This window comes from Osmia lignaria, unplaced genomic scaffold (assembly GCF_051020975.1).
Source record: "Osmia lignaria lignaria isolate PbOS001 unplaced genomic scaffold, iyOsmLign1 scaffold0035, whole genome shotgun sequence".
Classification (NCBI taxonomy): Eukaryota; Metazoa; Arthropoda; class Insecta; order Hymenoptera; family Megachilidae; genus Osmia; species Osmia lignaria.
This window is the reverse complement of record NW_027478176.1, coordinates 425,377-436,490: the sequence shown is the minus strand read 5'-3', so window position 1 is coordinate 436,490 and position 11,114 is coordinate 425,377. Positions and strand designations below refer to the sequence as shown.

The 11,114-nt window shown below is 48.0% G+C and overlaps 1 non-coding gene across 1 annotated transcript; it reads left to right on the top strand.

Annotated features, from left to right (window-relative positions):
- The first annotated feature begins 9,367 nt into the window (after nt 1–9,367).
- LOC143306757 (U2 spliceosomal RNA) lies at nt 9,368–9,564 on the top strand. The gene has a single exon (XR_013064073.1). It is a non-coding gene; the product is annotated as a U2 spliceosomal RNA (small nuclear RNA).
- Nucleotides 9,565–11,114: the final 1,550 nt, after the last annotated feature.

Sequence of the window (11,114 nt, the reverse complement as noted above, 5' to 3'; positions counted from 1 at the left end):
TTGAGCCCGCGCGCTGTACGCGCTTGGATCGGTCGGTGTTTTTTGTTAATAACTAGAAAAACAAGCCTTAACCAACATTTTAGAAAAGGAAAAAGTTGTTTAGAATCACCTTAGCAATCATTCCTCTTCGGCTGTAAAGGTAGTCGCGTGACACTCTGTATATCCGCGATGATCCCACTTGCAAAAATTTATGAAATTTGTTGTTTATTAACCATTTAAATTTGGTCAATATTTTTTCGATTTATGGTTATTAGCTAAGCAACACAAACCCAAAATCACCTCACACTATCCTACAAATACTACAGGTTCCACTAAAAAGTGTGGAATAAAATAATTTTTAACAAAAAACAAATCCGACTTCGAAATGCACTAAAAAGTGTTGTTGCGTCCGGATTATTTTCAATAATCCGACTGTGGCTAACATTTATTTTCATCTTCTTTCTGATAGTGTTGAATAGTTTAACCGTTTAATATACTGAATTCGTGTACCTCGTCGGTGCGCAGCACTTGGAGATAATCCCAGGCGAGGCACACAAAGGAGGCTATATTTAGTTCTTTCAAATAATACGAGTCAACCTTTCCTTGGGATGATTGCCTAGTCGAAACTACGCAGCGACAAAAACTTCGAAAGTCGAAACCGTTTAGGGAGAGGTATTATAAACATCCTTCGCCGCGCGGTTAAGCAGTGCGACGCACTTGGAAATTTCCCAAGTTAACCGTGCAACATAAAGAAGAATTTTCTTCTATTCTATTAGCGAGGTACCTCTCATACCTGCAAAGCATGCGTCAGTCGGTCCTTCCACCAAAGAATGAATGCAATTAAGAACGAAAGTGATTGGAATTGAACGAAATGAAACTGTTTGAATGATATTGGAATGCGAGGGTTTGCGTGACAACCGCTGTAGTTCGAAATTGTTCACGAATGTTCGAGACAAAGGGTCAATCGAGACAATAAACATCGTCGTTAAACGTTAAACGGAGAACGTTTCGAATATACGTAAATCGTCAAAATACGAATAACAACGTTAATAACTAATAATCGCGGAACGAATACTAACTAAATGCAACACGCATGTATCCGCAATCTGACGACGATTATAAAACACCGGTTGCATCTTGCGCAAACCGCTAAAAAGAGATTAACAGAATAATTAACGAATGAATAACAATTAACATTATTCAATTAATAGTCATTCAAAACAGTAAATCAAATATCTGTAATAAAATGAAGACCTCTTTCGATACCGGAAACGTCATTGTAAAAGCCTTTTTAATTAGCAAATTCGAATAAATTAAGTCGTAATAGATTTCAAATATTCCAGAAACTTTAGAATTGCGACGCATGAAATCCGCGTAGCGTTAGAGGGGTAGAAAGAAATGGACAACCTTAGACGAAGGTAGAAAGAAAAGTCAAGAAGGGATGAGAGAACTAGGAAGAGCGGCCAACTAGCCCAATACGCGCGGGATTTCCCTTCCGACACGTACCCTGATTTGCCGAATGATGTCCCCACTTTGGGCCCATGATCGCGGGTCGAACCCTGAGACACGATCGCTTGACTGAGGCAAAGCACTCTTCGTCGAAAAATCGCAAGGTGCGTGACGGGGAGCCCGTGTTCGCGTAGAGATAGAGTTGTTAGAAAAATCGCGTAATTAGATTGCTCGGCAAGTCCTCCTCAAGGCAGAGTGTCGAGAGTGTTTCGGTTCGCGGTTTTGTGACAAGGACTCATACGGATACGTTAAATTCATTTCACACTTTTCAATTTCTATCTTTTCTCTTTCGTTTTTATATCGTTCGTATATTAATTATTTTTCCTTTTCCGCGTCGCGTCGTTTTGCAAATAGTTTTGTATTCGTATCGTAATTAATCGTCCCGTAACACCGAAATAAAAGGCCGATCGCGAACGCGTAGTGCAAGTGGCAGTTTTCTCACCTCTTCTTTGGCTTCCAGATTTGTAGACGACACCAGCGACTAACCATACAAATCAAAGTCTTATCATATATTATTTTACATCGATCTTGGTAAGTTGTCCATTTCATTTTTATCCAATGCGACGAATCTGGACGTGGTGAGGCAAAACGGGCGATCTACGAAACCGTGTATTCTGGAAAGTTTCCCTCTAGATCATTCCGTTCAGTATAGAGACTCAAGGTATCGAAAATTAACGTTATTGAATAAATTCCGATTCACACGCAAAGAAGACGGCCCCACCAAACCGTGGCTCTGGTAATTTACCCTCTGGGACCGTTCTTTCTTTCTTTTTCGCGCTTAATTCTTCACAGAACATCGTCGCTCGAATCATCGAATCAATCAATCAATCAAACTTTAATTAACCAATAATCAATAGCTTCTTCTTTATAATATATTTATTTTCTCTTGTATTTCAACAGCTCGTATTTTCTGTTAACCAACCACCTTTAATGTCACGTTTATTTTTCTGAAATTATATTTTTGTTACACCTAACCAGTTTTAATTCATTTACGTTTCAAACACTTCCTTTCCTTCATTTTCACGCCTACCACCTTCGTACAAATTTACACGAGGAGGCCGTATGGGACTAGAGCATTGACGAACCTGATTAATCTCTAAATTAATCTATTAACTTATTTAACAACTCTTTTATTGTTCTAATCGTGAGTGATCCAACATCGTCACGAGCGATTAGGACTGGTGGCAGCGCTAATACCGTTCTCAACCGCGTATCAACCATCATTAATTTTCTCCTATTAATTTTCTTTTTTTTTATTTTGTACGTCGCGCGCCGTATCTCGCTCGCGACGTAACAGTGTCAAATAATTTCTATTTCATTTATACCAATATTCCATGCGTATTAATAATATCTACTCAATCGTTAAATAGGATACCAAACACATTTCAAAGTTTTCGGAGGCGGCGCAAAATTATAAACTTTTCTTTAACTAGGAAGATCCTAGTTCAGGGGTCGGCAACATATGACAAATGACCCATTTGATAATTTCAAGTAAACAACATTCAACGGGAATCAACATACCCATTGCGGATTAACTATACTGCAGTTCACGAGAGACCATACTTAACTCGCGCAGCTGAGTAGGTTTCGGGACATTTTTAATGACGTGTGTGATATAATTTTTTCTTTGAAAAATAATAGAAATTTCATTGTATCGTGTATCTTTTCCATACCCTCATCGTGTATCAGTTATCGTACGTCATATATTTCTATCCACCATTTAAATGATCGCAAAGTAAAAAGCAAGCTGAAGAGAGGAATGACACACGTTATTAAAAATGTCCCTAGACCTAGTGAGCTGCGCCAATTAAGTGTGGTCTCTCGAGAATTGCAGAATACATGTACATCAGAAGTGCTACCAACATCTGATACAATCGTTACAAATACGAATGTTTTCTGCTGTATCTATAACGTTTCGAATTGTTTTGTTACGACTTATTAATTACCAGGTTTGCCATACCGCAGTCAAATCGTTATTGGCAGCATCGTATATTCGGGTATTTTTAATTTTGCGCCGCCTCCGAAAAGTTTGAAATGTATTTGGTATCCTATTTAACGATTAAGTAGATATTATTAATAGCTATGGAATATTGGTATAAATGAAATAGGAATTATTTGACACTTTTTAGTGCATTTCGAAGTCGGATTTGTTTTTTGTTGAAAATTATTTTATATTTTATCTTATTGTATTTATTATATTTTATTTTATTCTACCATCTTGACTTATCACCTACCTATTATCTAGGTATATATCTTCGTTTCACTCTTTTTTTTGACTTTATTTTCTTTTCTTCTCTCTTCATTATATTTTATTTTCTTCCTTTTGTTTATTTTACCTATTTATTTGTTAGCTAGGCTTTAACTATTGACTGGGGAGTCGCTACATTTTGTATCAGGATTCGTTGTTTTATTTTATTGACTGTCCTATATATTTTATTTATCTAGCTATTTATTTTACTGTTTATTTCAATATGAGTATGACGACGAACCCCCAGCCGAGTTGCACCGCTCGAGGCAACGAAGTTATCATTACCTTCCCCCCTCCTGAAACCTTCCTGTGCCCCTTCTGCAATGAGGGGGCACCCCCATCTAGAATAAAAGTGGCCGTGTACCAGCGGCACAAGGATTTAGGCAAACACCTGCGCATCCACCACCATGGCGCTAGCAGGAGGTGGGTCTGCGGAGTGTGCTTCTTTACCGACGACAGTGCTTATGCGCTGAGGAAGGTGAGGAAGCACCACGCAGACTCCCATGCAAATAGTGCAGTGCCTCGTGCCGCTGCGACGCGGACATCTGCCCCCGCGGGAAGGGTGAGCAGCGGTGCACTCTCGGCTGGGGGGGGATTCAGCCGAGGAGCGACCCTCTTTTGACGTGGCCTTGCCCGAGACGACGCAGAGGCCCTCTCCGTCCCCACTGGAAGCGGCGGCACCCACCACGCGTGGAGGCGCGCTCGCGCGCACCAAGAAATCTACTGCCTCAGCCAACTCCCGGACCACGGTAACTGCCAAACCAAGCAGTGCGCCGAAGAGGAAACCGGTCATCACTTCCTCGGTGACGGGGAGGAATCTACTGACGGGCTGGCCCATTAAGAAAACAGCGGCAGCGACAATAACAACAACGACAACAAGAAAGAGCGGGACGCCGTCCAGCACCGCTGATGGACGACCTCCATCCACGGGGGGTCCCGCCACCCCGCCGACCGTGGATCTTACCACACCTCCAGCGGGGACCGGCGCCGCCAAGAGGACCAGCGGCGGGTCAGTGCCAATGAGGAGGCCGAGCGGGTGTGCATCCATCACCTTGACCCCTCCCGTAAAGGAAATGGAGAGAAGCCCGGGGACGAAGAGAAGGAGCACCCAGGCTACGACGGTGCCTCCTCAACCTGGCCTGCCCCAACGGACAGCAGCCAGGAAGGTGACCCCCGCCGTCACCTACGCTGAACTAACCAGAGGCACGTCGACCGTCACCACAACTATGACGACGAGGAGGATGGCACGGGCGACCTCCCTCCCGCCTGTGCCGAGAAACGACAGAGATGGGGGCGCATCTACCACCCATGCGCCCTCCACCATGCCAGTGACGGCGCCGTGCACCTTCGCGACGGCGAGGACATTGACCTTAACGACGACCTCGGTCTATAGCAAGCCGGTGGCCGTCGTCACCGTCGCTACAAGAAGAAGTGGGGGGGGGGGGGGGGGAATCTCGCCGAGGGGGCTGAAGAAAAAGATCCAGGAAGACACGGTGCTCCTGGAGTCTGCGACGACGACCAGGGCGCAGGCTGCCAGGGCAACCACCGAGCCCCCTCGTCCCCCCACCCAGGATAAAACAAACAAAGAAGAGGAGGAGCCCACCAGCGGATATGGGCCCTGAGACGGTGAGCGACACGGCCACCCCCACAACACCGGAGGAGCGCCCTGTGACGAGTAGGAGTACCCGGGCGAAAACCCTTTCGCCTGGGTCAACACAAGAGAAGAGGAGGGGGGACGGAACTACCATCTTAGCGTTCCCCGCTACAGGGCGCCCCGGGAAAAGAAGGATTCTCCCAGCTATAGCCGAGGCGTCGCCAGTGGTCACCGCGGCGCCGATAAAGGAAAAGGGGAATGAGAAGAAGGAGCACGAAGAAGAAGAGAAGAGAGAATGGCGGGTCTTCACGCCGCAGATCAGGAAGAGAAGGGTTGGACGGCGTGAAGAGGAGAGAGCGACGACAACCCCGTCATCGAGGACGCAGACGCGGCAGCCACCTCGAATACGTAACGAAGGGGCTGAAGAGGAAGTGGTCCGGGTACCGCGCGTGGTGGAGGCCTCCGTGGCGACGGAGCAAGGGCCTCCAAGTAATAAGGTGACCATTGATAGGGGAACTAGCCCTGTCAATTTTAATATTAATAATAACAATAGTTCTAGTCATTGTTGTTGTGAATGTCCTAGGTTAAGTAACGTCGCCAGCAGTCTGACTAATTGCCCCGGATCAAACCGGGGCTCTGTTTTCAGATACGCGAACGGGCTGAGCAGGGGGGCCGAGAGGGCACCCGTAATAACGCAAACCCAAGAGATACCCACGAAACGAGTACAAAAGGAGTACCCCCCAGAGGTCGGGCCCCACAGATGCCCGCGACGCACCGGCGAGGGAGAATGACCCCCCCCCCCCCCCCCGCCTTCGCCTGAGCGCCGGGGATCCCGGAGAGGGCGTGACCCGCTCCTACCGGTACTCCTACCAACCGCGAGGAATATGTTCGGGAGGCGACGCGCATTCAACGCTTGTTCCGTGCTAACCGGAAGCGTGCGGTGCGGGAGGTCCTGAAAGGGTCCTGAAGTGTACGCTCCTCGGGATCGTGCGGGGCCCCTCCCGACTATCCAATACGAGACAGCACAGGAATGTGACGCTCTGGTGTCGGCATGTACGGCCGCCGAGGTGAGCCGCCACCTGGACCGGATGAAGAAATCTACTCCGGGTCCCGACGGCGTAACCTACGGTGTTTTGCACGATGTCGACCTAGGCGCCACGCTTTTAACGGCGTTGTTTAACGCCTGTCTCAAGATGGAGCATATTCCGCGCGTTTGGAAGGAGTCTAACACCGTTCTTATTCATAAGAAAAGTGATCAGGATGACTTGTCGAATTGGAGACCTCTCACGATGGGCGATACCCTGCCCAAACTCTTCGCCGCTGTAATGGCCGACCGCCTCACCGTAATTAACCGACGGCTCTCACGAGGCCAAAAGGGCTTCCTGCCGTACGAGGGGTGCCTCGAGCACAACTTCGTGCTGCAGGAATGCATCGCCGACGCTCGGAGGAAGAAAGGGGAACTGGTGGTGGCGTGGCTGGATCTTTCCAATGCTTTTGGATCGATCCCGCACGCCACTATCTTGGAGTCGGTCTCCAACGCCGGGGCACCGCGGGCGATCACAAATATCATCGCCAGCCTGTACACAGACTGTGCGACGAGGGTCCGCACCTCTGAGGGATACACGGAAAGAATCCCCATCCAATCAGGGGTAAAACAGGGATGCCCCCTCAGCCCCATCCTGTTCAATCTTGCAATTGAGCCCTTACTCCGCGTGGCCGAGGGATCGACCGGTGGTTACGAGATCGCGGGTGAAACGGTCGATGAGCTCGCATACGCGGATGACCTCACGCTGCTGGCGACATACGAAGAGGAGATGCGGAATATGCTGCACAACATTGAAGTAACTGCCAACAACTTGGGTCTCGCCTTCAACACGAAGAAGTGTGTAACTCTACACTTACGAGGCCGGGACGACGTACTGGACACCGTGTACTGCATCCAGGAGAAACCCGTTCCGGCTCTGGGAAAAGGGGAGCCCTACTAGCATCTAGGGGTCCCAACCGGGGTTCAGCTCAATCAGACGCCCTACACCACGATCCGTGGCGTGTTAGAGGACCTGAGCGCGGTGGACCAGTCATTCCTCGCCCCATGGCAGAAGATCGAGACGGTGGCGACATTCATTGTCCCGCGTTTCGATTTCCTGCTCAGGGGAGCCAATATACGGCGAATGGCCCTGTCGGAGCGGACGGTCAAGCTATGGATCCACTTTCCCCAGCGCGCTAGCCCGGAAGTAGTCCACATTCCCCCGTCACTGGGAGGATGTGGACTCCCTCCGATAGCAGACCTCGCTGAGGTCACGGCCGTGGCCCACGCATTCAGGATGCTGAATGCTAAGGACCCGGTCGTGACTCGCATCGCGAGGTCCACGCTGGAAGCTGCCGCGAGCGAGAAGCTTCGTCGAGCTCCGACTGATCGGATCTTGCCAAGTACCTGTCGGGCTCTTTGGCCGGGGACTGGTCAAGACCAACGGTCGTTCGTCGTTTTGGTCGAGGGTGCGGTCCGTCGCGCTGAGATCCGTAGCGCGTCTCGGTTTTCGCTGGGAGTGGTGCGATGATCGAGCTGAACTCGCGATTGTGATGGAATCCCGAAACGGACGTCGGGTAGTCGTGCCGCCTCTTGCCAAGGCACATGTCATCACCAGGATGAGGGCTGCAGTGACGGAGCACTGTGTGTCCTCGCTTCTTCGGAAGCCGGACCAAGGGAAGGTTTTCCAGGCAATCACCCAACATGCGGCGAGCAATCGCTTCATGAGGGGTGGTGCGTTTATCCGCTTCGCTGATTGGAGGTTTATTCATCGCGCCCGTCTCGACGTGCTCCCGTTAAGCGAAGCCCGTCGATGGGGGAGCGATGATAAGCGCTGCAGGCGATGCGGATACACGCTGGAAAGCCTTCCTCATGTGCTCTGCCACTGCGGTCCTCATTCTGCCGCCAGGCAGAGACGGCACGACAACCTCGTCATGAGGCTGAGTAGGGTGATCCGGCTCCCCGGTGAGATCCGGGTCAATAGGCGTGTTCCCAGGGCGTCAGGAGAGTCTTCGTCGCTTCGCCCGGACATTGTAGTCACGCACGAAGCGTCGAAGACCATAGTTCTGGTCGATGCATCCGTGCCCTTTGAAAATACGATGCAGGCCATCGTAGACGCGCGTATGGAGAAAATTAATAAATATCAATTCCTTGCAGATTCTCTAAAAGGGCGCAGCTACAAAGTTTACTTAGATGCATTTATCGTGGGCTCCCTGGGCGCCTGGGAGCCGGGGAACGAGTTCCTCCTGGAATTACTCAGAATTTCACCGCGATACGCGTCTTTAATGCGCAAACTTATGATAGCAGAAACAATCGCGTGGTCCCGAGACATATACGTCGAACATGTCTCGGGCATTAGACAGTACACGGTGTCCAGTACTGAAAACCATAATGACAATAACAGGGTCAACGTCGACGAACTGGAAGGCGAGGCCCGCGTACCCTCATCTTCTCCTCACGTCTGAACACCGAGAATAAATTACACGCAATATGCCTTGTCTTCTTCTCTTCTTTTTGTTCTCGTCTTTCACTCTCTTATTCCGATTACTTTTGTTTTGCCAACCCATCTAGCCCAGGCTCTACTCGGTGTTCTACATATTACTTCTCCTTATTCTACTTGCGCTACTCTTGTCTCTACTGTCTTCTTTTGCTTATACTCATGACTGGGTCTAATCCTAATTTTCTAGTCATATCTATATTTATTGAATAACTATATTCGTAGTCTATGCTTATACTTATACTATATCTATACTATATCTATATCTATATTTACATTTATTTCTATTTATATCTATTCTCATGCACCTGCGCAAAACTAATAACTATATTAAAAGAAGACATAAGCGGGTCAATAGCTCCTTCTTTCTAATATTTAAATGGCGAACCTCGCACGACACGATAAACGCGACGCATGCAACGGGAAAATGTTCCCGCTGCACTAGACTATTTTTTTTGCTCATTGCTTCTGAAGGGCTACGCCCTAGACTGCTGTATGTGTACCCCCCCCCAGAGGCCCGCCTCTGGGGAAACATTAATTGTTAAAATAAAGCGCAATTTATCTGTTCTTATCAGCTTAATATCTGATACGCTCACCATCAGGGAGTCAGAATATTAACCTTATTTATGGAATTGGTCGGACTCCGGGGCTTGCTCCGACTCCGACACGGGTCGTACCTGCCTTGCAGTGCCGCAGGACGCGGCCCAGATATACTATCTGAAACACATTGCATTCTTCTTTCTAAAATATTGTGACTCCTCTTTTCTATTCTATCCTATTCTAGTGCTGTTTTGTATTTTTATTTCTTATCCGCCATCGCTTTCGTGCATGGCTTTTCCAACGGCAGTGCGACTCGCTCAGCACAGCGGCGACTGACTGCGCGGTAAGTGGAGCTTGGGAGTCTGGTGGTGGTTTTCCGTAGTGTTGCGTTACCGTAGAGTGGTATCACCTGAAGCAGGCAAAGCGTTGTCGACTCCAGGCGGACTGTTTCGATACATCAAAACCCTTTCGCGTCGTATCCGATTCCGGTGCGACTTTGCTCGCGTTTGCTTTGTTTTGGTTTATATTTAGCTGTTACCCGTGAGAACGCTGGTCGTTTAAACTGATAACAGCTGTTGTCCCACTAACCGACTTACCGAAATCCACTTTTTGCTCTAGTTTTTGTGCTCCCGTATAGACTAAACTTAAACGTTTAGACCGTTACGGGTAGACTTTTTCCATTATTCTAGCTATTTAGCTAGAAATTTTTCGATTTGCAGTAGGTTAATTAGCTTTTTTCCGATTAACTATCGAGGTACGCAGGTCCCTTTACAACTTGTGTAACTCGATATTCACAGCTCAGTCCCCTGTGTGCGATAATTTGCAGATTTAATTTGCAAATTATCGCGGGGAGCGACTCGGACGGTCTTCTTTTCGTTCCGCTCGTTTTGTTTTTATTTTCTGATCTCTAATTTAGTCACTAGATTAAGGTTTTTATTTTATTTTATTTTATTTTATCTATTATTTTGATTTATTTATTTTATTTCTATTTATTTTCGTATAGTTATTTCGTTTCTTTTTATCTCTGCGACATATATACCATAGGTATATATACCCGTTTTATTTTTTTTGATTTTATTTTATTTCCTTTATTTTATGTTATTTATTTATCTCTTTAGATTTAATTTTTAAGTACTGACTGGGGAGTACCTACGCTTTTTTCTTTTACCATATAACTACTGATTTATCTTATATATTTCTCGGAGTGCCCCAACCCCCGAAAGGGGCGCGGGGAACCAGGACGACCTTTAGTCGATCCAGGCTGAGCCCCCACCGAGTGCGTCTCCGGGTGGCACATAGGAGGACGACTGGGTGCGTGAAGTCGGCCCCGAGTACCATAGAACGCCTCGCCTCTGGTGACCGGGACACGAGGAAGGTGCGCCTACGGAGTGCCCCGGCCAACGGGTGCTATAAGGGACCCCTGAGGGCCTAAAAACCCTCGGAGGGGAACTAAAGCCCCGTCGCGGACCAGCTCTCCAAGCTAAGGTGTAAGCCATCGTGCCGAGAGCTGGATGGCACCGGGGTAATGGTGTCACGAACGATGCCCTTGGGGTACCAGGCCCCCCCTCATTGTATCTAGCCTTACCCCTGTAAGCGGGCTCTGCAGGGGTGGACCATACTTCCCGACTACTCGTGGGACACACACGGACAACCTAAACTAACATAAATTCGCAAACAACACGCAGACAAACACGGACACGAACACGGACACGAATACAAGAAC